Raw genomic sequence first — 27,549 nt, forward strand, 5'->3', positions numbered from 1 at the left:
TTTGTGTGCCTCTTCATCAGTGTAGAGCTATTGCTAGGAAGTACCACCACCACCACCCTTGTATCCAGGTGAGACCATGTGACCTATTTCTGGCCAGTGGAATGTGGGTAAAAATGAAGAACTCAAGTCCATAAAAACCTCCTACCCTGTCCTCAACTCTCCCTCTTTTCCTGTCTGCTGACTAGAAGTAAAGGGCTCCAAGACCCAAGAAGATGGCAGAACCCCGAGATAAAAGGAACCTGGGTTCCTGAAATGCCATGTGAAAAGTCTGCTGAACACCCACACTGGATGGTGGAGCACAGGAAAAATAAATTTCTATTAAGTTAGTCTCTGCGCTTTCAGGCTTTATCTGTAGAGATCCCAGGGCCCTCTGCTTTAACTACTGCAATGGCTGGAAGGAAAAATAATACCTACCTAGTCCTGTATTGTTTGTTGCTTTTGAATTACAAAAGTGATGTTAACGTGTGAGTGCTTGCCGAATTTTTCTAAACTGAGAGTAAGATGAGTTGGTTGCTGGTGCTCCAACTATCCTTAACCATCTGAAAGATGTACCCATTAGGCACTAATCTTAAATAACTAAAGAATTTCCCCAGCAGCATGTGGTGTAGGGATGCGAGAGGACAAGATTTAACTTACTCTAGAAGTTTTTAAATGACAGTATTAAACCATCAAGTGCAGTGGTTCTATATTTTTCTGGGTCACTGATCTCTGTAAGAATCAGACGGAAGCTGTGGATTATCTCCAGAAATGGACACAAAAGCACGCATAAACAAATTTTATACCATTATAGCTCGTTCAGAACGCCTGTTCCAACACCCAAGAAGTTCATCTGTGAAACAGACTACAGGCTAAAAACCACTTATTGAGATGAAAGAGAACCGCATGGGGAGTGGGGAGCCAGGACCCTGTCCAGACCCAGCCTGAGACCTTGGTCATGCCCCTTCCCCTCTCTGATCAGTAAAATAAGCAGCTTTATGAGTGAGTTTCTAATGGCCCTTCCAGCTCTGAGAACACCCAGATTTTTAATAGCAGCTGATTCTGAAAAGCTGATCTCTGGCTGATATTTCTAATCACACTCATTCTCCATTTCAAAAACAGAATAAAAATAAAAGAAGAAAATTGGATATCTCATTGCAACACTGACACCGAGGTTATTTTTCTATAATCTAATGACTAGGCTGGCCTGAGCTGATCTAACACTGCCAGCTCCTCCAGCTGTTCAGCGTGGAAATATACCAAGACCCCAGAATTTTGAGCACAAAATCTCAAGTGGTTCATCAGGATGACATTACTTGGCAGTTAATGAGAATCTGAAGTCTAGTGAGTTAATCTGGATGGACACTAGCATACAAGATGAGCTTGACAGAATAATGTTTGCACATACCATATACTTTCTCCAGTAGACAAAAAAAAAAAAAAAAAAAATCAAAACTTAACTTTCTCTCTAAAGGTAATTTACTATTTTTATCTGGCCTTTCCACCTTACCGTTCTGGTACTCTACTGCTATGTAACAAATCACCCCAAATTTTAGTGGTGTCCAACCACCACCATTTTATTATGCTCATGAATTTTGGGTCAGGAATTCATAAAGGATAGAGTAAGGAAGGCTTGTTTCTAAAGCTTGGTGTCCAAGGGCTGGAACAGCTGGGGCTGGTGGATCCACTTCCAAGATGGCTTCTCCACCCACATGTCTGGTGCCTCGGCTGAAAAATAACTTGAAGTCTAGGTTTAGCTGGAATTCTCAATCTTATCAACTATATATGGCCTCTCCATGTGACTTGGGCTTCCTCACAGCATGGCAGCCTCAGGGTACTCCCACCTCCTACATTGAGGTGTAAAGATTCCAAGAGCAAGTGTTCCAGCAAATAAGCCAGAGACTGCATGGCCTTTTATTACATAACCTCAGAAGTCCCATAGCATCACTTCTGCAATGCTATGTTGATTAAAGCAGTCACAAGCCTGCTCAAATTTCAAGGAAGAGTGCCAAAGATTCTGAAGCCATATTTTTAAATTGCCTCTTTTAAGAAACAAAACCAATTGGAGAAACCAACAGGAAAGAAACACTATAATCTCAGCATCAACTCAGGTCAGTCTTAAGATACAGCAGAGTTTCATATATTCAAAAAATAATTTGATGCAAGGGATATAGGAAATAGAGCAGTAAACCAAATAGACAAACATCTCAGTCCTCATGTGTTTTTTCATTTCAAATTCCAATTGGAGAGAGGCACAATTTAAAAAGGTGACTAAACCAGTTTGTCATAAGCGCTGTAAAGGAAAATAAGTCATGAAGGTGGAGTGGGACATTTGGGAGGTGAGGGATTGATAGCCATTTTAAATAGGGTGATTAGGGAAAGCTTCAGGAAAAGGTGACATCTGAACAAAGATCTAAAGGAAATGAAGGAACCAGTTGTGCAGATATTCCAGGCAGAGGGAATAGTAAATATTTACGTACATGGCTAGAGCTGCATAAGGGATGGGGAAAGTAGTTGGTCGGAGAAGTCCAGGGGTGGGGGATGATGGGAAGATAGGTATACATTTGGAGTCCACTGTAGGGATACTGGTTTTACTCTGAGAAAAATGGGGATCCACTGGAAGGTTCTGAGGAAAGACAAACCATGATATGGATATGATGCACATTCATAAAGGATTACTTCAGCTATTGGACTGAAGTATGGTTTTGGATTGAGGAGGGAGGTAAGAGAAGAACCATAGGGCCTAGTAAGAAGAAACTAGAATAACCCCAACAAGGGATGACAGAACCTTGGACCACAGTGGAGGCAATGGGAAGGAACTCAGTTTGGATGTGCTTTGAAGGTGAGGCTCACTTGACTTCTTGATAGATGGCCTGGGATTAGAGAAAGAGACAAGTAAAGGATGGCTTCAAGGCTTTTAGCCTGAGCAATACGAAGAATGGAGGTGGAATACCAACATAGGCAAGAGTGGGGAGAAGTGGGAGTTATGGGAATCAAGAGTTTGGTTTTGCCTGTGTTAAGTTTGTGATGCTATTAGACATTCAAGTGGAGATGCTGAGTAGGTGGTTTAATAGATGAGTTGGATGTGAGGGGAGAAGTAAAAGCTACAATTACAAATTTGAAATCGGTGAATAGATAGCATTTAAAGCAATGAGCCTAGATAAAACCAACTAGGGACTAAGCATAGAGAGGAGAGGAGAAATCAGAGGACTGAGCCCAGGGGCAATCCAACATTAAGGGGTCTGAGAAGTGAGGAGGAAGCAGCAAAGGAGACTGAGAAGAAATAGAGGTAGGAAAAGAACCAGGAGAGTAGCATCCTGGAAATCAAGTGAAGCAAATAAGCCCAGGATGCAGGAATGACCACCTTATCCATTGCTGCTGAGCAGTTAATGGGATGAGGCCAGAGGAAAGACCACAGGACTTAGCAACAAGCAGGGCATTAATAACCTTGACTATCCAGTAGGTGGATAGTGTGAGTGAAAGTCTGACTGGAATGTGCTGTGGGAGAATGGAAGGAACAAAGATCTTCAGGCTACTATATTTGCTCAGGCTGCTATATTGCACAATGATTTACTGATCATTTCTTTCATCAAAACTCTGTTTTAGATTTGTACACCCATGTTCATAGCAGCATGATCAGAAAAGCCAAAAGGTGGAAGCAACTGAAGTGTCCATCAACAGATGGATGAATAATCAAATGTGCGGTATACATACAATGTATTACTCAGCTTTAAAGGAAGGAAATTCTAACACCTGCTACAACATGGATAAAAGTCAAGGACATTATGCTTAGTGAAATAAAGCAGTCACAAAAAGACAAATACTGTGTGGTTGATAGGAGGCATCTAGAGTAGTCAAAACCATAGAAACAGGAAGTAGAATGATTACTGCCAGGGGCTGAGAGCAGGGGGAAATGGAGAGTTGTTTAATGGGTACAGAGTTTCGATTTTGCAAAATGAAAAAGTTCTCCAGATTGGTTGCATAACAGTGTGAATATACTTAACACTACTGAACTGTACAGTTAAGAATGGTTAAGGTAGTAAATTTTATGTTGTGTGTATTCATCACAATTTAAGAAAAAATTTTAAACCATAAATATATAACAGAAGCTGTTTAAGTTTCACAACCTTCACCACTTCCATTCTGCTAGAGAGAAACCATCGTCTAAAGTTGGCGTCTTTCTCATGCATGTTCTGTGCTTTTATTACATATGTATGTCCTCATAAATAGTAAAATCTAACAACAGAGTACATTGTTTTCTCATCTACATAAATGACAGCTGTCCATATTGCACAAACCTTTTGCATTTTGGTTTTTACCTCAACAATATTTATGTTTTTAGAATTTATGTGCAGAAATAAGTGTTCTCTATTCTTTTTTTCTATTACAAACAATTTTGTAGTAAACCTCCCTAGTACATGAAAAAAAACCTTTTTTTGGTGCCTTTACTCTTAAGTGCCCAATACTTCTGTTCTTTATGAAACATTCTGTTTTTCTGCTTGAAATAATCCTCTACCCTTTTCATCTCTTGTATCTGTAGGGGTCAGCAAACTATAGCCCACCATCAGTTCTGGTAAATAAAGTTTTATTGAAACACTACTATATCCATTCACTTACATATTGTCTATGGTTGCTTTCATTTCATTTCATGGCAGAGTTGAGTAGTTATAACAGAGACAATATGGACTCACAAAGCAAGAAATATCTACTACCTGGCCTTGTACATAAAGTTTGTCAACCCCTGGTCTAGAATATCTTCAATAATCAATCTAGCCATCTCCTTGTGTGGTAATTTAAAATAAGTCCACAAATTTTGTATTTTCCCTTTATAAGGTGAAGCCTAAATATCTTCCCCTTGGCTGTGGACTGGACTTAATAACTCAGTTCTAACAAAGAGAATACAGTAGAAGTAACATGTGGGACTTCTGAGGCTTGGTCATAAAAGACATTATGGCATCCTTCTTGCTCACGTTCTTGGACCACTTGTTCTGGGAGAAGCCAGCTGCCACATCATGAGGACATTCAAGCTCTAAAGAGAGGCCCATATAACATGAAACTGAGGCCTCCTGCCAACAGTCATGTGAATAAGCCATTGTAGAAGTGGACTGTCCAGCCTCGGTGAAGCCTTCAGATGCCTGTGGCCCTACCCAACAGCTTGACTGCAACCTCTTGAGGTACTCTGGGCCAGAACCACTGAGCTAAGTGACTCCTATATTCCAGACCCACAGAATCTATGAGATAATAAGCATTTGCTGTATTAAGACACTAAGTGTTTGGGGTAATTTATTTTAAAGCCGTAGATTACAAATATGTCACAGAGGAGCCATTATCTGACCCTCCAGACTAGTCTACATCCTCCTCCACCCTCATTTAGACTCTCATAGCACTGTGTACCTTTTCTTCCTATCACTGGATATGGCTGCAATTAATAGCTTCGTGTCTGTATTTACCACTGAGTGGTAAATTCCATGAGCACAGGGACCCTGTATGGCCATTATACTCCCAGTAACTAACATAGTGCCTGCCAAGAGTAAGTGCTCAATTAATATAGACACATTGAATGAAACAGTACAATTGACATTATACTTATAAGCCTGGTGGTTCTAGAATACCTTTGGACCAAAAGGAGTCTGATGTGAAGGATGATAATAGCTAATAGATACTTATACACTGCTATGTGCTAAGCACTCTTCTAAGCACTTTATAAATAGTAACTTGTTTAATCATCACAATAACCTCCTTAGGTAGGTACTATTATTATCACCATGTTTTCACACCAAGAAATGGAAGCACAGAGAAGTTAATAACTTGCCCAGTCTACTGAACTGCACTGCTGGGATTTATGCCAGGAAGTCTGGTTCCAGGGTCTCTGCTTCTAACCACCACGCTTACTGCCCATGTTTCACCACTTGGCTTTGATTTGATATTTAAAGGTGACACCTTTATCTCCACTGGCTTCTTTCATTGTAGCCACCTCCATAATTTTCCTTTGATTCAGTCTTCCATTTCTCAATCTTTTCTTGAGTACTTGAAAACATACAGAAACTTACTCTCAATAACAGTTGTCTGGTACTGATCTCCATATTAGATATTAAAACAAATGGCAAACATGGTTAGGCACACAGAAGTGGATAAAAAACAGTTACTTTCAAATATTAACAGCATTCTCAATGTTTGAAAGATCAAGTACTAAAAAATAACTACGTAAAAGATTTAAGTGATATAATTAGTAAGACTGAATTAATAGACAATTCTATTTTGGATCCTATAGATTTCCATTTCAAGATTCCATGGAATATGTAAACAGATTGATCACATACCAGACCACCAAGAAAAATCTCAAATGGATTCCAAAAGGCAGAAGTGATATAGGACACATTCTTTGCCCACATAATAAAACAAAAACAAAAGTTAAAAATGAAACCTCACTATTTGGAAAGCTCTTAAAAGTTTTAAAATTCATCCACTACAGTTAAATGGATCCTGTCCACTCCGTCTACTAGGTGTGTGACCTTAGGCACGTGCCTGAATGTTTTCTGATCCTCAGGATGGTGAAGTTGAGTTGAGGTAAGCATGTATAGTGCTTGGCTGGGCTGGCACTCAGCACACTCTCAATCACTGAAACTCATCCTTGTTTTTCTTGTTGCCCCTGAATGGTTATTAGTATTCCTGAAAGTATATTACAGAATGAAGCCTGGCAGAATGCCTTCCCTGCCACTTGTTCTGTGATCTGATACTGGCTATCGTCGCCGCTGGGTCTGCCTGAATAATTCAAGAAATACTGAAGGACCACTATGTGCCAGGTAAAACACAGAACATACCTGGCTTACACTCCGGTGCAGCATTCTCAGTGGAAGTGATATCATGCCTAGAGGTTTCGGCAGATGGTGAGTTGCACAGTGCTGTTGGAGTGGAGAGAGTGATGAAGAGGGTGCTGGGAGATGAGGCCCAAGAGGTCAGGGCTAGGAAAAGGACAGGCTGTGTAAGGCCATTCAGGTTCTCATGAAGATCTTGGTCTTATACAGAAGACTTCAAATTCCAGAGAGATGGGAAAGCAGTTTCAATGGAAATATGTAAAAATGATATAAGCTTACTGTTTTTTTAAATTGGGGTAGAGTTATTTTACAATGTTGTGTTAGTTTCTACGGTACAGCGAAGTAAACTTACTGTTAAATTATTTTTTTAGTCTTCACAAAAAATGGATATTTGGGAACATAAGACCATACCATCTGAATCTCTGCACATACACAATTCCCTTAATTTGTTTTGATATATAACTGACTTTTTGCTAAATCTGCATTAAAGATGGTTTGACAGATTTATCTTGTTCCTTTGGACACTATGATCCTGGGAACAATAGAAAGTAATAGAATGAGATGCCAGCTTTCAAATATTTGGCCAGTGGTGTTAGCGATGTCCAAAGTTTTTTGGGATAAAGTTTGTCCCAAATAAACTAAATAATAAAGTTTAGTTATTTAATTCAATAATTACTAAGGACCTAACACGTAATAAACAATACAGAGATATCAAAGATAAATGTAACAGGGAGGGGCAAGATAGGGGTAGGGTGTTAAGAAGTACAAACTACAAAGAATAAAATAAATAAGCTACAAGGATATGTTGTGCAGCACAGGGAGTATAGCCGATTTTTATAATAACTATAAATGGAGTATGACCTTTAAAAATTGTGAATCACTATGTCGCATACACGCAACTTATGATATTGTAAATCAACTACATCTCAATAAAATAAAATTTTAAAAATTATTTAAAATAATAAAAAATAATTTAAAATAAAATAGATGTAGCACAGTGACTTTGTAACATGTCAGGTCTCAAGGAACTTGACTGTCTAGTGGAAGAGGGAATACATAACTAGATTACCAGACCACAATAATAGCAGCCACCATTTACAGAATGCTTACCATATGCCAAGCTCCATGCCTCCCATCTAGCTCCTGGGTGAATCTGCATAACACCCCTATAGGTAGGAGTTACCACCCCCATGACAAAGCTGCAAACACTCAAACTCAGAGAGTTAAATAATATGCCCAAGATCACAGAACTAGTAAACTTGAGAGTGTGACCAAGGTATCTGACTCTTAAACTCACGCCCTTAATTACTAACATAACACCAGGTTTAGATTGCTATTTGTGTTTCCTTCACGCTCTGCAAATGTCTAGGGTTTTAACAGCTAACTGAACCTGACTTCTGGTTTGTTTTTCAGTCCCATTAGGCCCTCACCAGTTTTGAACAATATGCTAATGGGAGAGAATGAGAGGTAAGCATCCAGGCCTGATGAGGGAAGGACTATGGAAAGCTTCATGGAAAAGTACAGGTGGGTGATTAGTCTTTAACCATTTTTGGACTCCAACAGAAATCTACCAGAGGACTCTTTCTGAGCTGAAATACTTCTCCTTGAACCTTATATACAATGGCCTTTGTTCTACTCATTTGGGAACATGAAGAAAACAGGATCCATCCCTCCCATGACGAGAGCTTCTTTGTCCAAAGTCTTTCTTACTAAGCAGTCATTATTCTATCCACTATGTCTTATATGGCACAACGTTGGGTGCTCTCAGCTGCATCCTGGTCATTCACCTCTACCCGTGCACCTGATCTCATCTGATCTCGGAAGTTAAGCAAGCTTTGGGCCTGGTTAGTACTTGAATGGGAGAGCGCCCGAGAAAAACGGATGCGATAGGTTTTTAGCATGGAACCAAGAACCACAGAGGATTATTTCCAGGCCTTGAAACCTAGTGAAGTTTGCCCTGCTGGATTTTGAAACTGCCTTGGACCTAGTAGCTCCCTTTTACCTTCCATTTCTCTCTTGTTTAACCTGGAACGTCTGTAACTTATCCTATGCCTAACCTATCATTGTCTATTGGAAGCAGATAAATTGTTTTAGTTTCATACGTCCCCTGATGGAGAGGAATTGTGCCTCAGGAGTTGTACGTAATAGGTTATACCAAGAGCCTCATCCATACATAATTTTAGACGATTTAGATGATGGGAATTTTGAACTGATGAGATTTGGGGACTCTGAGTTGATGTTGTAATGGGATGAGACCTTTGAGACTTTGGGATGGAGCAAATGTATTTTTTATTTGGGAGGAACGTGAATCTGTAAGGGGCAGAGGGCAAACTACAGTGAGCAGAATAACACCCACTAACAAAGATGTCCACTCATTTCCAAAACCTGTGAATACATTATATTACATGGCAAAAGGGGCTTTCCAGATGTCATTAAGGTTATAGATATTAAGATAGGAATCTTAATATCTATATTAAGATATCTGGGTGGGCCCAATCTAATCACATGAGCCCTTTCAAAGCTCAGAACTTATTCTGACTGAGGCAGAAGACAGAAGTAGCAGGTGGGGAAGCCAGAGAGACCGCTAAGCATGAGAAAGTTTCCGTGTGCCACTGTTGGTTCTGAGATATAGGGGCCATGTGAAAGGACCAGAAGGGACCTCCAAGGAATGAGGATGGTCCCCAGTTAATAGCCAACAAGGAAATGGGGACCTTGGTTCTACAAACACAAGGAACTAGATTTGACCAACAACCTAAACAAGCTTGGAAGCACATTGATCTCAAGAACCTCTAGAAAGGAGCACACTGGTTTTGGTCTCATGAGAGTCAAGGCAAAAAATCCAACTGAGTCATGATGTACCAGAACTGCTGACCTATGAGCTAATAAATTTGTGTTGTGCTAAATGTGTGCTAATTTGTTATGGCAGCAATAGAAACTAATATAGTGTGGTTAATCTTTTACTAACCTTTGGAATCCCCTATTAGACAGTTCTGTCCACACTGAGGTGGCATACATGGCTCTGAAGCTTCTATATACAGAGGTTTGTTCTACTCTTTCAAGGAGAAAAGAACAAATCAGGTTCCTCTTCCATGGTGACAGGTTCTTATCCCATGATGACAGCTTCCCAGTCCAAAGTCTTTCCTACTAAAGAGTCCTATTCTACCCACTGTTTCTTATATGACACAGTGTCAGGTGATCTCAGTAGTACCCAGATCATTTACCTTAGTCCATTTCTGTATCTTAGGTCAGATTCCTAAGAGGTATAGTCTGAGACAGGGACTTTTATGTAAGTGATTTCTTAAGGGAGAGTTCAGAGGGGAACCCATAAGAGAGGGAGGAAACCCACATGAAGTAGAGAAGAAAGTTGAGCAAGGATTTTGTTGTTTAGGAAGTCTAGCCTGATCCAGGCCAAGATGGTAGAGGAGGAAAACCCTGAACTCACCTCTTCCCATGAACACACCAAAATTACAACTACGTACAGAGCAAGTGTCTATGAGAACCACCTGAAGACTAGAAGAAAAGATGTTCCACAACTAAATATATATATAAAGAGGGAAGCACAATGAAACAAGTAGGAGGGGCAGAGACACGGTTAGTCAGGACCCACAACCCACAAATGGGAAAAATATCACAATGCTAGAAGACCTCCCAAAGGAACAAGGTGTCCAAACCCCATACTGGGCTCCTACACTGGGAAGACAAACCTGCAGAATGTCTGCCTTCGTAAACCAGTGGGGCTTATGTTTGGGAGAGATGGAGGGTTATGGAAAACAGACTCAGCTCTCAGAGGGCATGAGCAAAATCTCACACACTTCAAGTCCCAGCACAGAAGCAGTAGTCTGGAGTCCTCCCTCTAGCCCAGCTACCAGTAACCTGGCACCAGCTCTATGACCCACAGGCTGTGCACCTAGACACACCAGTACCTGGCCTCGCCCACTAGCGGGCCAGCATCAGCACCAGGCCCCCCAGGTTTCACACCCAACCACGTGGGGGCCCGCTCCACCCACCAGAAGTCTGGCACCAACACCAGGCTCCAAAGGCCATGCAACCAATGGCACAGAAAGCCTACCCTGCCCACTGGCAGACCCACAGCCACCACATGAGGCAAGGCCTTGTAGCCAACCGAGCCAGGGGCCCACCCCGTCTACCAGCATGATAAGTAAGTTGGCTCTGCCAAAACAGAAAGGTACTGGACCTCATAGGAAGTCTTCCACATTTCTGGTACATTTCTCCAAGATTGAGAAATGTAGCAAACCTATCTCAGACATAGAAATAAACACAGAGAATTAGGCAAATTGAGGAGACAATGAAATATGTTCCAAATAAAGGATCAAAACAAAGCCAGAAAAAATAAACTAAAAAAGTGGAGATATGCAATCTATCCAATAAAGAGTTCAAGGTAATTCTTAAAAAGGGGGAGAATAATGGATGAACACAGTGAGAATGTCAATAGAGTTTAAAGATATAAAGAAGAACCAAACAGAGCTGACAAATACAAAAAATGAAATTTTAAAATATACTAGACAAGGGCTTCCCTGGTGGCACAGTGGTTAATAATCCGCCTGCCAATACAGAGGACACGGATTCAAGCCCTGGTCCGGGAAGATCCCACATGCCGCGGAGCAACTAAGCCCATGAGCCACAACTACTGAGCCTGCTCTCTAGAGCCCGCGAGCCACAACTACTGAGCCCACGTGCCACAACTACTGAAGCCTGTGTGCCTAAAGCCCGTGCTCCACAAGTGAAGCCACCGCAACGAAAAGCCTGCGCACCGCAACAAAGAGTAGCCCCCGCCCGCCTCAACCAGAGAAAAGCCCATGCACAGCAACGAAGACCCAATGCAGCCAAAAATAAAATAAATAAAAATAAAATAAAATAAAATATACTAGATGAAATCAACTGTAGATTAAATGATACAGAGGAATGGATCAGCAAGCTGCAAGACAAAGTAGTGGAAATCACCCAAGGTGAAGAGAAAAAAGCATCAAAGAAATGATAGTTTGAGACAATATCAAGCATACTAACATTAGCCTTGTAGGGGTCCCAGAAGGAGAAGAGTTAAGAGAAAGGGGCAGAGAAATTATTTGAAGAAATAATAGCTGAAAACGTCCCCAACCTGGGAAAGGAAACACATCTAAGTCCAGGAAGCAGAGACAGTCCCAAACAAGATGAGCCCAAAGAGGGCCACATCAAGACATATCGTATTTAAAATGGCAAAAATTAAAGTGAGAATTTTAAAAGCAGCAAGAGAAAAGCAATTAGTTATGTACAAGGGAACTCCCATAAGACTATCACCTGATGTTTCAACAGAAGCTTTGCAGATCAGAAGGGAGTGGCACAATATACCCAAAGTGATGAAAGGAAAAACCCCACAACCAAGAATACACTACTTGGCAAGGTTATCATTCAGATTTGTAGAAGAGATAAAAGGTTTTACAGATAAGCAAAACCTAAGAGTTTAGCACCACTAAACCAACTTTACAAGAAACGTTAAGTGGACTTCTTTAAGTGGAAAAGAAAAGGCTACGATTAGAAATATAAAAATTATGAAAGAAAAAATCTCACTGGTAAAAGCAAGCATACAGTTAAGGTAGTAGATCAACCACTTATAAAGCTAGTAGGAAAGCAAAAAGACAAAAGTAGCAAAAAACATCTATATCCACAATAAGTAGTTAAGTGATACACAAAATAAAAAGATATAAAATATGATGTCAGAAACATTAAATGTGGTTGGGAGGAACACAGGGTTGTTGGAACGCATTCAAACTAAAGAGATCATCAACTTAAAATAACCCCATATATATAAATTGTTTTATATGAACCTCATGGTGACCACAAACCAAAAAACTATAATAGAAACACACACAAAAAGAGAAAGGATTCCAAACACTTAAGATAGTCATCAAATCACAAGGGAAGAGAGCAAAATAAGTGTAAGAAAACTAAAAAGCATACAAAAACAACTGGAAAACAATCAACAAAATGGCAATAAGTACGTACCTATCAAGAATTACTTTAAATTGTAAATGAACTAAATTTGCCAATCAAAAGACAGAGTGGATGAATGGATAAAAACAAGACCCATCTATATGCTGCCTACAAGAGACTCACTTCAGAGCTAAATACACACAGAGACTGAAAGTGAGAGGATGGAAAAAAGTATTCCATGCAAATGTAAACAAAAGGAAAGCTGGGGTAGCTATACTTATATGAGACAAAACAGACTTTAAAGCAAGTACTGTAACAAGAGACAAAGAAGGGCATTACATAATGATAAAAGGATCAATCCAACAAGAAGATACACCAATTGTAAATATATATGCACTGAACATAGGAGCACCTAAATACATAAAGCAAATATTGACAGAGATAAAAAGAGAAATTGACGGTAATACAATAATTAGTAGGGAACTTTAACACCCTACTTACCTCAATGGACAGATCATCCAGACAATCAATAAGAAAACCCTGATCTTAAATGATACATCAGATGGAATTAACAGACACATAAAGAACATTTCTCCAAAAACAGCAGAAAAACATCCTTTTCAAGTGCACATGGAACATTCTCCAGGATAGATCACAGGCTAAGCCACAAAACAAATCTCAATGAATTTAAAAAGACTGAAATCATATCAAGCATGTTTCCCGACCACAATGGTATAAGATTAGAAATAAACTACAAGGAAAAAACTGCAAAAAACACAAACACAAAACACTATGCTACTAAACAACCAGTGCGTCCTGAAGCAAAGAGGAAATGAAAACAATGATCCAAAATGAATGGGTTGCAAAAGCAAATCTAAGAGGGAAATTTATAACAATACAGACCTACCTCAGGAAACAAGAAAAATTTCATATAAACAATCTAACCTTACGCCTAGAGGAAAAAGAACACACAACACCCAAAGTTAGTAGAAGGAAGGAAATAATAAAGATCAGAGCAGAAGCAAATGAAATAGAGACTAAGAAAAACATAGAAAAAAAATCAATAAAACTAAGAATTAGTTCTTAGAAAACATAAAATTGATAAAAATTGATAAACCTTTAGCCAGACTCATCAAGAAAAAAATGAGAGGCCCAAATAAATAAAATCGGAAATGAAAGAGAGTGAGAGGCTTCGGCAGCCATGGCTCCCAACGTGCCCGCAGCCAAACGGGCCCAAGAGTGTCCTAAAGGCATCCGGTCTGTGCTGCTGGGGCCGCCCAGAGCCAGCAAGGGTACCCAGGCACCCAAATTCGCTGAAAACTTCTGTGTCTGCCATTTGGCTACTGGAGACATTCTGAAGGCCATAGTGGCTTCTGGCTCAGAGCTGGGAAAAAAGCTGAAGGCAACTATGGATGCCAGGAAACTGGTGAGAGATGGAATGGTCGTGGAGTGCATTGAGGAAAATTTGGAGACCCCTCCATGCAAAAATGGTTTTCTTCTAGATGGCTTCCCTTGAACTGTGGGGCAGGCAGAAATGCTTGATGACCTCATGGAAAAGAGGAAACAGAAGCTTGATTCTGTGACTGAATTCAGCATTCCAGACTCTCTGCTGATCTGGAGAATCACAGGATGACAGATTCACCCCCAGAGTGGCCATTCCTACCACAAGGAGTTCAACTTCCCAAGGGAGCCCATGAAAGATGACATCACAGGGGAACCCTTGGTCCACCAATCAGATGATAATGAGAAGGCCTTAAAAATCTGCCTGGAGGCCTACCACACTCAGACAACCCCACTGGTTTACTACAGTAAACGGGGGATCCACTCTACCACTGATGCATCCCAGACCCCCGATGTCATGTCTGCAAGCATCCTAGCAGCCTTCTCCAAAGTTACATCCTAGTAACAGAAGGTCAAGGCTGCACCACTGCTCATCACTCCATGGCATGATCCCTGCTCTTAGATACTGGGCAGAGGGCAGGGGTGGTCAGGGTAAGGATGGAGAGGGAGGAGTGGTGAGGGGTCAAGAGGAGAATGGGAAGAGCAGCAGTGCTGTGGTGAAGCGATTTCTTTTACATGGAGTAGAAGTCTCAAAAAAGTATAAGCAAAGGGAAAAATTAATTTTTTAAAACACTGACTGGAGGGTATAAATAGAAACAGGGAGAGGCAGTATTATTTCTAAGGAATCACGTTGTCATTTACTCCAGACTGGTGACAGTGTTTTTTAAAGCCAGTGCCCTAAGACCTCAGCTTTTATGGGAACCTCATGCCAGCCCAGGAACGCAGGAAATCACACTGTTGTCCTGTCTGTCCTGTAGCTTGGAACAGGGCAGGAGTTAACTACTAACCCTGGTTCCCCATACCATGAGATCAAAAAGTCATCTCCCCATTTGAAAGAGATATGGAGTGTGTACATGGGAGCAGTGGCTCAGCACATCAGGTTTACTGGAGTCATGGGGCAGGTGGGGCAGCTGGTCTCACTCCCCTCCCAACTTATCACTGATTTACCAGCCCACCTGCTCTCATGGGTAAGCTCTTGGCAGCCACCCAGCATATGCCACATTCCTACACTCTTGCCTTCCTCCACCCATGTCGTGTGAAAGAACCCTTTTTAATAAATAAGCAAGTGTCCTAAGCAACATTATCCAAAGACTGTCCTTTCCATCCTCAAATCCTGTGACTGGGATCACTCAACAGCACTGTGATGTATTATTTTCAATGAGGTGCCTTTCTTAACTGTCCAAATGATGCCTTGTTTGGCCCCTAAATCAATAAAGTATGTTAAAAGTTTGTAAAAAAAAAAAAAAAAGAGAAAGGAAGTAGGGAAGAGAGGGAGGGAGCGAGCGAGGAATGAAAGAGAAGTTACAACCGACACCAAAGAAATCCAAAGAGACTACTATGAACAATCATATGCCAATAAAATGCATAACCTAGAAGAAGTGGATAAATTCCTAGAAACATACAATCTCCAAAGATGGCATCAGGAAGAAATAAAAAAATATGAACAGATTACCAGGAATGAAACTGAATCAGTTACTTCTAAAACAAAATCCCAAGAAACAAAAGTCGGGACAAGACAGCTTCACAGGTGAATTCTACCAAGCATTTAAAGGTGAGCTGACACCTATCCTAGTCAGACTATTCCAAAATATTAAGAGGAAGGAGTGCTTCTGAACTCATTCTACAAGGCCAGCATCACTGTGATACCAAAGACAGACAAAGATTTTCACAAAGAAAGAAAATTATAGGCCAATATCATTGATGAACATAGATGCAAAAATCCTCAATGAAATATTAGCAAACAGAATTCAGCAGTGCATTAAAAGGATCATACACCATAATCAAGAGCGATTTATCCCAGGGATGCAACAATGGTTTAATATCCTCAAATTAATCAATGTGGTACACCACATTAACAAACTGAAGACTAAAAATCATATGATCATCTCAATAGATGCAGAAAAAACATGACAAAATTCAACATCTATTTATGGTAACAACTCTCAACAAAGTGGGTATAGAGGGAACATATCTCAATGTAAGAAAGTCTATATATGACAAACCCACAGCCAACATCATACTCAACAGAAAAAAGCTGAAAGCATTCCCTTTAATTGAGGAACAAGACAAGGATGCCCACTCTTGCCACTTTTATTCAACATAGTATCAGGAGTCTTAGTTAAACAAGACACATAATACTGAAAATCCTAGCCACAGTAATCAGAAAAATAAAAGGAACCCAAATTACAAAGAAAGAAGTAAAACTGTCACCGTTTGCAGATGACATGATAATATATACAGAAAATCTTAAATCCAAAAAACTATGAGAACTAATAAATGAATTCAGTAAAATTGCAGGATACAAAATATATAGAAATCTGTTGCATTTGTATTCATTAACAAACTCTCAGAAAGAAAAAGTAATAAAACAACCTCGCTTACAATTTCATCAAAAAGAATAAAATACCTAGGAATAAACCTAGAAAAGGAGGTAAAAGATTTGTCCTTAGAAGACTGTAAGACAGGGATGAAAGAAATTGATTATGACTCAAGCAGATGGAAAGATATGCCACACTCATGGACTGTACTGAATATTGTTAAAATGACCATACTATTCAAGCAATCTACAGATTCAGTGCAATCCCTATCAAAATTCCAATGCGTTTTTCAAAGAACTAGAACAAATAATCCTAAAATTTATATGGAAACACAAAAGACCCTGAAGAGCCAAAGCAATCTTGAGAAAGAAGAACAAAGTTAGAAGTATCATGCTCCCTAATTGCAACCTACATCTACAAAGCTACAGTAATCAAAACAGTATCATACTGATACCAGAACAGACATGTAAATCAATGGAACACAATAGAGAGTGCAGAAATAAACCCATGCTTATATGGTCAATTAATTTATGACAAAGGAAGCAAAAGTATACAATGGGGAAAAGACAGTCTTGTAAATGATGCGGGGAAAACTGGACAGCTACATACAAACTAATCAAACTGGACTACTTTCTCACACCATATACAAAAATAAACTCAAAATGGATTGAAGGCTTAAATATAAGACCTGATATCATAAAACTCCAAGAGGAAAATATAAGCAGTACACTATTTGACATCTATCTTAGCAGTATTTTTTTTTTTGCTTTGCCTCCTCAGACAAGGAAAACAAAAATAAGCAAATAGGACTACATTAAACTAAATGCTTCTGCACAGAAAAGGACACTACCAAGAGAACATAAACGGGACCTCCCTGGTGGCCCAGTGGGTAAAACTCTATGCTCCCAATGCAGGGGAACCGGGTTCGATCCCTGTTTGGGGAACTAAGAGTTCACATGCATGCTGCAACTAAGAGTCTGCATGCCTCAACTAAAAAGCCCACATGCCACAACTAAAAAGCCGGCATGCGGGGGGTTCCAAGATAGCAGAGGAGTAGGAGGACGGATGCATCAGGAATACATCTAAAGATGCAACAGGTCTCACAGAACACTGGCTGAACACTAGCAGAAGACCCTGGACACCAGAAAGGACTATAAAGATCCACACATAACTGGGTAGGACAAAAGAAAGAAGGGAGAAGGAGGAGGGGAGGAAGTGGGACAGGACCTGCACCCTGGGGGGTGGAGGGGAGAAATGAAGCAGGGGAGAGATTTCCACATCCGGGGAAGCCCCCTCACCGACAGCAAAATAGGTTGGGACAGAAGGGAAACATTTGACGCTGTCAGAGGAGGTTGAAGCAACCGATCTGTGGCAGACGAGCCACCACAGTCCTGCGTGCCCCAGGCAGGGACGTGTGTCCACCAGTGCACACAGGGGCTGGGAGCTGGTGCGTGGTGATTAGAGAGTAAACCTGGGGCGACGACTGCTGTTGGCTGTGGGGAGATGGCCTGAGGGGACGGGAGGGAGGAAATCCACAACAGGGAATGCCTATGAAGGAAAACCAGACTGCGATGGAAGCAGGGCACTACTGCTGAGTCACACGGAGCCACCACTGTAGCCTCTGTCTCTCCACAAACCGGCACCTGCAGCCGGGCAATAAAAAAAGTCCTACCAGGGCTGACCTTCATGCGTCTGCCGCTGGGCACTAAAAGAAACCCGGCCAGGGCTGGCCCTCACATGCCTACCACCAGGCACTAAAAAAAGCCTAGCCAGGGCTGGCCTTCAGCAACTTCCACCAGGCATTAGAAAAGGCTCCCACTAGGGTCATATCTCTTGAGCCCATGGCCGCTGGCTTCCTTGCACACCTGGCACCGCCAGGGCTCCCATGATCCAAGGAGCCATACCACCTCCACACCCTGTCCTCACCAGGGCAGACCCAAGTGCTCCAGGGCAGCCTTGGTAGCAAACTCCTGTGGGTGGCCCACATGCAGAGGTGGGGATAAAACCACAGACAAGCCCCAGGGGTGGGGTGACTAAGGAAGAGGAGCAAAAATCTTTCCATCAGTTGTACAACCTGCAGGTTAAATCTCCGTCATCAGCTAGGGAGACCCTGCGTGTACGGAATATCTGAGCGGACGAGTGTTCCCACAAATGAGAACAGTCTAGCTCTAGCAGCCGTGGACTTTGGGGGCAAGCACGTGTGGGAATAGGGCCAGATCAGAGTCTAAGCTGTCTCCACAGGCCCACAGCAGATCCAGAGACCAGCCTAGGCACTGGAGGGCCTCATGGGGAGGCAAAGGTGGGCTGTGGCTCACAGCGGGGGCAAGGACACTGACAGCTGAGACCCCAGGAAAACATTATTACTACTATTATGTTTTGATTTGTTCTGTTGCTAGTTCTGTTTTTTGGGGTTGTTTTTTTTTTATTTTTATGTAGTCCTTGGGGATTTTTTTAAACATATTTTTTATCTTTTTATATATTTCTATTTTTACTTTGCTTTTCTGTTCTGTTTTTTTCTTTTTTTAATATATTTTTAATCTTTTATAGTTCTATTTTTACTTTGCTCTTCTGTTGTCCTGTGGTTTTTTTCCCTTTTCCTTTTTTTTTTTTCCTTTTAATCACTTTTGTCTGTTTCTTCTGTTTTCGTTGCTTTATTCTTCAGCTGGCACTCTGCTTTGGTTTTGTTTTTTGTTCTGTGTTTTTGTTAGTTTTGTTTTTAATTGTTTGATTTCATTTTGGGGTTCTTTTGTCTGTGTGGTGTTCTCTTCTTTTTTGTTTTCTTTGGTTGTTTTTGTTTCTTTTGGGTGTGTTTCTTTGTTTCTGTTCTTCAATCTTTGATTTTGCTTTTACCATTTGTCTGGGGTTTTGTTTGTCTTTTTTTTTCTTCTTCTTTAATCCCCTTTATTGCCATGACAAGTAGCTTGCAGGGCTGTGGCTTCCCGACCAGAAGTCGGGCCTGAGCGTCTGGGGTGGGAGCACTGAGTCCAGGGTGCTGGACCACCAGAGAATTCCTGGCCCCAGAGAATATTAACAGTGAGAGCTCTCACAGAGGCCTCCATCCAAATCCAAGACCCAGTTCCACCCAATTGCCTGCAGCCCCCACCACTAGACACCTCATGCCAAACAACAAGCAAGACAGGAACACAAACCCACCCATCAGCAGACAGGCTGCCTAAAGTCATACTAAGCTCACAGAAAACCCAAAACACACCACCTGACATGGTCCTGCCCATCAGAGGGAAAAGACTCAGCTCCACCCTCCAAAATGCAGGCACCAGTCCCTCCCACCTGGAAGCCTACACAAGTCACTGGACCAACTTCACTCACTGGGGGCAGAGACCAGAAGCAAGAGGAACTACGACCCTGCAGCCTGGGGAAAAGAGACCTCAAACACAGTAAGTTAGAAAAAATGAGAAGACACAGAAATATCTTACAGATGAAGGAACAAGGTAAAAACCCCCAAAACCAAATAAATGAAGAGGAAATAGGCAATCTACCTGAAAAAGAATTCAGAGTAATGATAGTAAAGATAATCCAGAATCTCAGAAATAGAATGGAGGCACGGATGGAGAAGATGCAAGAAATGTTTAACAAGGACCTAGAAGAACTAAAGAACAAACAATCAGTAATGAACAACACAATAAATGAAATGAAAAATACACTAGAAGGTATCAACAGCAGAATAACTAAGGCAGAAGAACGTATGAGTGAACTGGAAGATAGAATGGTGGAAATAACTGCCGAGGAGCAGAATAAAGAAAAAAGGATGAAAAGAAATGAGGACAGTCTCAGAGACCTCTGGGAGAACATTAAGTGCAGCAACATTCAACTTATAGGGGTCCCAGAAGAGGGACTGAGAAAATATGTGAAGAGATTATAATCAAAAACATCCTTAACAAGGGAAAGGAAATAGTCAATCAAGTCCAGGAAGCACAGAGAGTCCCATACAGGATAAACCCAAGGAGAAACACACCAAGACACATATTAATCAAACCAACAAAAACTAAACACAAAGAAAAAATATTAAAAGCAGCAAGGGAAAAACAAGAAATAACATACAAGGGAATTCTCATAAGGTTAACAGCTGATCTTTCAGCAGAAACTCTGCAGGCCAGAAAGGAGTGCAGGATATATTAAAAGTGATGAAAGGGAAAAAACTACAACCAAGATTATTCTACACAGCAAGGATCTCATTCAGATTTGATGGAGAAATCAAAAGCTTTTCAATCAAGCAAAAGTTAAGAGAATTCAGCACCACCAAACCAGCTTTACAACAAATGCTAAAGGAACTTCTCTAGGCAGGAAACACAAGAGAAGGAAAAGACATACAGAAACAAACCCCAAACAATTCAGAATATGGTAATAAGAACATACATATCAGTAATTACCTTAAATGTAAATGGATTAAATGCTCCAACCAAAAGACACAGACTGGCTGAATGGATACAAAAACAAGGCCCATATATATCCTGTCTACAAGAGACCCACCTCAGGCCTAGAGACACATACAGACTGAAAGTGGTGGGATGGAAAAAGATATTCCATGCAAATGGAAATCAAAACAACACTGGACTAGCAATTCCCATATCAGACAAAATAGACTTTAAAGAATGTTACAAGAGAGAAGGAAGGACACTACATAATGATTAAGGCATCAATCCAAGAGGAAGACATAACAATTGTAAATATTTATTCACCCAGCATAGGAGCACCTGAATACATAAGGCAAATACTAACAGCCATAAAAGGGGAAATCAACAGTAACACAATTATAGTGGGGGACTTTAACACCCCACTTACACCAATGGACAGATCAGACAAAAAATTAATAAGGAAACACAAGCCTTAAATGACACATTAGACCAGATGGACTTAACTGGTATCTTCAGGACATTCCATCCAAAAACAGCAGAATACACTTTCTTCTCAAGTGCACATGGAACATTCTCCAGGACAGATCATATTTTGGCCCTCAAATAAAGCCTCAGTAAATTTAAGAAAACTGAAATCATATCAAGCATCTTTTCTGACCACAATGCTATGAGATTAAATGTCAATTACAGGGGAAAAAAACCTGTAGAAAACACAAACACATGGAGGCTAAACCATATGCTACAAGATAACCAAGAGATCACTGAAAAAATCAAAGAGGAAATCAAAAAAAATACAGAAACAAATGACAACAAAAACACTATGACCCAAAACCTATGTGATGCAGCAAAAGCAGTTCTAAGAGGGAAATTTAAAGCAATACAATCCTACCTCAAGAAACAAGAAAAATCTCAAACAACCTAACCTTACACCTAAAGCAGTAAGAGAAAGAAGAGCAACAACAACAACAAAAAAAACCCAAAGTTAGTAGAAGGAAAGGAATCATACAGACCAGAGCAGAAACTAATGAAAAACAAATGAAGAAAACAATAGCAAAGATCAATAAAACTAAAAGGTGGTTCTCTGAGAAGATAAACAAAATTGATAAACCATTAGCCAGACTCATCAAGAAAAAGAGGGAGAAGACTCAAATTAATAAAATTAGAAATGAAAAAGGAGAAGTTACAACTGACACCGCAGAAATACAAAGGATCATAAGAGACTACTATAAGCAACTATATGCCGATAAGATGGACAACCTGGAAGAAATGGACAATTCTTAGAAAAGTACAACCTTCCAAGGCTGAACCAGGAAGAAATAGAAAATATGAACAGACCAATCACAAGCACTGAAATTGAAACTGTGATTAAAAATCTTCCAACAAACAAAAGCCCAGGACCAGATGGATTCACAGATGAATTCTATCAAACATTTAAAGAAGAGCTAACACCTATCCTTGTCAAACTCTTCCAAAAAATTGCAGAGGGAAGAACACTCCCAAACTCATTCTACGAGGCCACCATCACCCTGATACCAAAACCAAAAATATCAAGAAAAAAAGAAAACAGTGCACACCAATGTCACTGATGAACATAGATGCAAAAGTCCTCAACAAAATACTAGCAAACAGAATCCAACAACACATTAAAAGGATCATACACCATGACCAAGTGGGATTTATCCCAGGGATGCAAAGATTCTTCACTACATGCAAATAAATCAATGTGATACACCATATGAACAAACTGAAGGATAAAAACCATATGATAATCTCAGTAGCTGGAAAAGCTTTTGACAAAATTCAACACCCATCTATGATAAAAACTCTCCAGAAAGCAGGCATAGAGGGAACCTACTTCAACACAATAAAGGCCAAATATGACAAACCCACAGCAAACATCATTCTCAATGGTGGAAAACTGAAACCATTTCCTGTAATATCAGAACAAAACAAGGGTCCCACTCTCACCACTATTATTCAACGTAGTTTTGGAAGTCCTAGCCATGGCAATCAGAGGAAAAAAAAGAAATAAAAGGAATACAAATTGGAAAAGAAGTAAAACTGTCACTGCTTGCAGATAACATGATACTATACTATACATAGAAAATCCTAAAGATGCCACCAGAAAACTACTAGAGCTAATCAATGAATTTGGTGAAGTAGCAGGATACAAAATTAATGCACAGAAATCTCTCACATTCACATATACTAACAACGAAAGATCAGAAAGAGAAATTAAGGAAAGAATCCCAGTTATCACTGCAACCACAAGAATAAAATACCTAGTAATAACCTACCTAAGGAGGCAAAAGACCTCTATTCAGAAAACTGTAAGACACTGATGAAAGAAATAAAAGATGACACAAACAGATGGAGAGATATACCATGTTCTTGGATTGGAAGAATCAATAATGTGAAAATGACTATACTACCCAAAGTATCTTCAGATTCAATGCAATCCTATCAAATTACCAGTGGCATTTTTCACAGAACTAGAACAAAAAATTTACAAATTATATGGAAACACAAAAGACCCCAAACAACCAAAGCCATCTTGAGAAAGAAAAATGGAGTTGGAGGAATCAGGCTCCCTGACTTCAGACTATACTACAAAGCTACAGTAATCAAGACAATATGGTACTGGCACAAAAGCATAAATACAGATCAATGGAACAGGACAGAAAGCCCAGAGATAAAAGCAGAAATACAGATCAATGGAACAGGATAGAAAGCCCAGAGATAAAACCACGCACATACAGTCACCTTATCTTTGACAAAAGAGGCAAGAATATACAATGGAGAAAAGACAGCCTCTTCAATGAGTGGTTCTGGGAAAACTGGATAGCTACATGTAAAAGAATGAAATTAGAACACTTCCTAATACCAAAACAAAACTCAAAAATAAACTCAAAATGGATTAAAGACCTAAATGTAAGGCCAGACTCAATAACAAAAAAGCCAAACAACCCAATCAAAAAATGGGCAGAATGGAACTCCCTGATGGCACAGTGGTTAAGAATCTGCCTGCCAATGCAGGGGACATGGGTTTGATCCCTGGTCCGGGACGATGCCACATGCCACAGAGTAACTAAGCCTGTGTGCCACACTACTGAGCCTGAGCTCTAGAGCCCGCGAGCCACAACTATTGACCTCGCGTGCCACAACTACTGAAGCTCACACGCCTAGAGCCCATGCTCCACAACAAGAGAAGCCACGACAGTGAAGAGTAGCCCCCACTTGACTCAACTAGAGAAAGCCTGCACGCAGCAACGAAGACCCAATGCAGCCAAAACTGAAAATAAGTAAATAAAAACAAATTTTTTCAAATGGGCAGAAGACCTAAATAGACACTTCTCCAAAGAAGACCTAGAGATGGCCAACAAACACATGAAAAGATGTTCAACCTCACTAATTATTAGAGAAATGCAAATCAAAACTACCATGAGGCATCACCTCATACCAGTCAGAATGGCCATCATCAAAAAATCTACAAACAGTAAGTGCTGGAGACGGTGTGGCAAAAATGGAACCCTCTTGCACTGTTGATGGGAATGTAAATTGATTCAGCCATTGTAGAGAACAGTATGGAGGTTCCTTACAAAACTAAAAACAGAACTACATTATGACCCAGCAATTCCACTACTGGGCATTATACCCTGAGAAAACCATAATTCAAAAAGATACATGTACCACAATGTTCACTGCAGCACTATTTACAATAGCCAGGACATGGCAGCAACCTAAATGTCCATCGACAGATGGATGGATAAAGAAGATGTGGCACATGTATACAATGGAATATTACTCAGCCATGAAAAGGAATGAAATTGAGTTATTTGTAGTGAGATGGATGGAACTAGAGTCTGTCATACAGAGTGAAGTAAGTCAGAAGGAGAAAAACAAATACTGTATGCTAACACATATATATGGAATCTAAAATAACAGTACTGATGAACCTAGTGGCAGGGCAGCAATAAAGACATAGGCATAGAGAATGGACTTGAGGACACAGGGGCAGAAGAGGAAGCTGGGAGAAGTGAGAGAGTAGCACTGACATATATACGCTATCATGTGTAAAATAGATAGCTAGTGGGAAGCTGCTGTATAGCACAGGGAGCTCAGCTCGGTGCTCTGTGATGACCTAGAGAGGTGGGATGGGTGGGAGGCTCCAGAGGGAGGGGATATATGTATATATATAGCTGATTCACTCTGTTCTACAGCAGAAACTGACACAGTATTGTAAAACAATTATACTCTAATTAAAAAAAAAAAAAGCCCACATGCTGCAATGAAGATCCCATGTGCCCCAACTAAGACCCAGCACAGCCAAAATAAATAATACATAAACAAATAACTATTAAAAAAAAACATAAAGGCTGCCTACTGAATGGGAGAAGATATTTGCACATGATATATCTGATAAGGGATTAATATCCAAAATATACAAAGAACTCATACAATCCAACATCAAAAAAAAACCTGATTTAAAACTGGGCAGAGGACCTGAATAGACGTTTTTCCAAATAAGACAGGCAGATGGCCAACAGACACATGAAAAGATACTCAACATCACTAACCATCAGAGAAATACAAATCAAAACCACAAGGAGGTATCACCTCACTCCTGTCAGAATGGCTATCAACAAAAAGAAAACAAATAACAAGCATTGGTGAGAATGTGAAGAAAAGGAAACCCTTGTGCACTGTTGGTGGAATTGTAAACTGATGCAGCCACTGTGGAAAACGATATGGAGGTCCCTCAAAAACTTAAAAATAGAACTGCCATATGATCCAGCAATTTCACTTTGGGATATTTACCCACACACACACACACAAAAAGCAAAAACACTAATTCAAAAAGATATATACACCTCAATGTTCATTACAACTTTATTTACAATAGTCAGGATATGAAAGCAACCTGTGTCCATCAATAGATGAATGGATAAAGAAGATGTGGTATAAATATACAATGAAATGTTAGCCAAAAAAAGTGACATCTTGCCATTTGCAACAACATGGATGGACCTGGAAGGTATTGTGCTAAGTGAAATAAGTCATACAAAGATGATCTCGTACGATCTCACTTATATGTGGAATCCAAAAAAACAAAACAAATGAAGAGAGACATAGGTACAGAGAATGTGGTTGCCAGAGGGGAGGTGGGTAGGAGTAGAAGTGAAACAGGTGAAGGGAATTAAAAAGCACAGACCTCCGGCTATAAAATAAGCCACAGGGATAGAGCACACAGCAAAAGGAATATGATCAATAATATTGTAATTACTTTGTATGAGGACAGATGCTTACCAGATTTATTGTGGTGATCATTTCATAGTGTATGCAAGTGTCAAATTACTATGTAGTACACCTGAAACCGAAGATCATATTGTGCTATATCTTATTTTTTTAAAAAAGAAAGAAAATTAAGCCTAAGCCCGCAGGAGCTCTGGGGAGTCCCCTCTGCCCCAGAATTTACCCCACTTGACTCCAGGAAGCTGAGCTTCTGTAACTCTGCTCTAGTTAGTCACTGCGTGGGGGCTGCCTGGACACTTCTGGACAGGAGGAAGTATGGCAACTCTAGCCACATGAAGGCACACCTCTAGGAAAGATCACAGGTATGAGTCTTCACAGCAGCACCCACAGCTACTGGAAGATGGGCACACCTGCCCAGTAAATGGGAGGCCAGGGGGTCTGAGCCAGGCAGAATTAGCATCTGCTATAGTTCATGATTCAGAGGTCGTGCACAGAACTCCAGCTTTGGTGTGAACCAGCACGGAGTGAGTAGGGCTGGATTCCATTTCTTCTATTCTAGATAACTGGCTTTAAAACTTTCATTTTAACAGTAAAAGGTTTTTTTTGTTCCCAAACAAAATTCTACATCACACACAGACGATAAAATTGAGCATCTAGTATGTTTCAGACAGTGTGACAGATCCTAGAGATAGGGAGGAAGTAAAACAGACTTGTCCCTGCCATCATGAGGCTTACTGTCTGGTAGGAGAGACAGAAGAAATATGAAAAGAAACAAATTAAAAACCGCAAATATATACAGAAGGTAAGTGCTGTACAAACAACAGCAATAAATGGATGCTGAGATGGAGATAATGGGGGAGGGAAATTTACGATCCAGAGCCATGCTGAACATGTGGTCAAATTTCTAATTCTTTAGCTCTGAACTGTAGTATCAGTTAAGGTACTTTATTTTTCCGTTATCATCCCCCTTAAATTTTTTTTTAAACATCTTTATTGGAGTATAATTGCTTTACAATGGTGTGTTTGTCTCTGCTTTATAACAAAGTGAATCAGCTATACATATACATATATCCCCATATCTCCTCCCTCTTGCGCCTCCCTCCCACCCTCCCTATCCCACCCCTCTAGGTGTTCACAAAGCACCGAGGTGATCTCCCTGTGCTATGCGGCTGCTTCCCACTAGCCACCCCTTAACTTTAATCTAGTGATCAGAGAAGAACTCCCACAGTGGGAAACATTCAAGCTAAGACCTGGAGGATGAGCAGGAGCCAGCCATGCAAACACCTGTTGGGAGAGTGGTTCAAGAAGAGAACAAAGAAGTGGAAG

The 27,549-nt window shown here is 40.4% G+C and overlaps 1 protein-coding gene and 1 pseudogene across 2 annotated transcripts in view; one reads left to right on the forward strand and one right to left on the reverse strand.

Annotated features, from left to right (window-relative positions):
* Positions 1 to 27,549, reverse strand: part of ERC2 (ELKS/RAB6-interacting/CAST family member 2) — a 961,347-nt gene that overhangs the window by 682,506 nt on the left and 251,292 nt on the right. The window lies entirely within an intron of this gene.
* On the forward strand, positions 13,921 to 14,622 carry LOC114907382 (annotated as a pseudogene).

The sequence above is a fragment of the Monodon monoceros genome, unplaced genomic scaffold (genome assembly GCF_005190385.1).
Source record: "Monodon monoceros isolate NGI ecotype Baffin Bay Population unplaced genomic scaffold, NGI_Narwhal_1 Super_Scaffold_3, whole genome shotgun sequence".
In the NCBI taxonomy this organism is placed as follows: Eukaryota; Metazoa; Chordata; class Mammalia; order Artiodactyla; family Monodontidae; genus Monodon; species Monodon monoceros.